The sequence below is a fragment of the Centropristis striata genome, chromosome 18 (assembly GCF_030273125.1).
Source record: "Centropristis striata isolate RG_2023a ecotype Rhode Island chromosome 18, C.striata_1.0, whole genome shotgun sequence".
NCBI lineage: Eukaryota > Metazoa > Chordata > Actinopteri > Perciformes > Serranidae > Centropristis > Centropristis striata.
The window spans coordinates 35255668-35257081 of NC_081534.1; the positions used below are offsets into that span (position 1 = coordinate 35255668).

The 1414-nt window shown below is 23.6% G+C and overlaps 1 protein-coding gene across 1 annotated transcript in view; it reads right to left on the reverse strand.

Moving 5' to 3' along the window:
* Positions 1–1414, reverse strand: part of klf11a (Kruppel like factor 11a) — a 9904-nt gene that overhangs the window by 7982 nt on the left and 508 nt on the right. The gene's annotated exons all lie outside the window — the stretch shown is intronic.

A 1414-nucleotide genomic window follows, 5' to 3' on the forward strand; every position in this document is an offset into this window, starting at 1 on the left:
ATGAGCCAGCCTTATGTGGATATACTGCAGCAGCAATAATAACAACAAGCCAGAATAAAGAAGACAAACAAACAACAACAACAACAACAACAACAATACAGACATGTCAGCTTTCAGCTCATCAACAATAAAAACAACAACAACAACAACAAAGTTGAACTGATGCAGACTGAAGATAAAGTTCAACATTTTCATATCAACCATAAAAACATGAAGATAATTGTGTTTTTGAACACGTCCATAAAAATAAAAGCTCATACATGTTTATTAATATCTCACATTTTGGACTTTTAAAGCTTAATTTAATTAAGTTAATATAAAAAACATCAATATAAATGTGATTCTAAACACACATTTATAATATATCTTATTTTTTGGGCGTTTAAAGTTTATTTTTATGATATGAACCAAAGAAACATGAATATAAATGTGTTTCTGACTGTTTTCTATGAATCTCTGTGTGTTTAATAAATGTTATGATCAGTCAAACATAATAATAATAATAATAATAATAATAATAATATGGATAGAAAACAAGTTTGTGAAGCTGTAACAATAACTATAATTATTTTTCATATTAATAATGTCAATTAAAATGCAAACTAAAACATTTTAGTTGAATAAATTGTCTCAAAATAATTTAGATTTTTTTTTTATTAAAACAACATTTGTATTAATGTCTCATTTTTGGGGCATTTATTGACTTATTATTCACATTAAGGACTTATTATTCACATTAAGGACTTATTATTCACATTAAGGACTTATTATTCACATTAAGGACTTATTTTCTATATTAAGGACTTATTATTCACATTAAGGACTTATTATTCACATTAAGGACTTATTTTCTATATTAAGGACTTATTATTCACATTAAGGACTTTTTTTATATCAAGGACTTATTTTTCATATTAAGGACTTATTTTTCATATTAAGGACTTATTATTCATATTAAGGACTTATTTTTCATATTAAGGACTTATTATTCACATTAAGGACTTATTATTCATATTAAGGACTTATTTTCTATATTAAGGACTTATTATTCATGTTAAGGACTTATTATTCACATTAAGGACTTATTATTCATATTAAGGACTTATTTTCTATATTAAGGACTTATTATTCACATTAAGGACTTATTATTCATATTAAGGACTTATTTTTTCATATTAAGGACTTATTATTCACATTAAGGACTTATTATTCATATTAAGGACTTATTTTCTATATTAAGGACTTATTATTCACATTAAGGACTTATTGTCTATATTATGTACTTATTATTCACATTATGGACTTATTATTCACATTAAGGACTTATTGTCTATATTAAGGACTTATTATTCACATTAAGGACTTATTTTCTATATTAAGGACTTATTGTCTATATTAAGGACTTATTATTTAT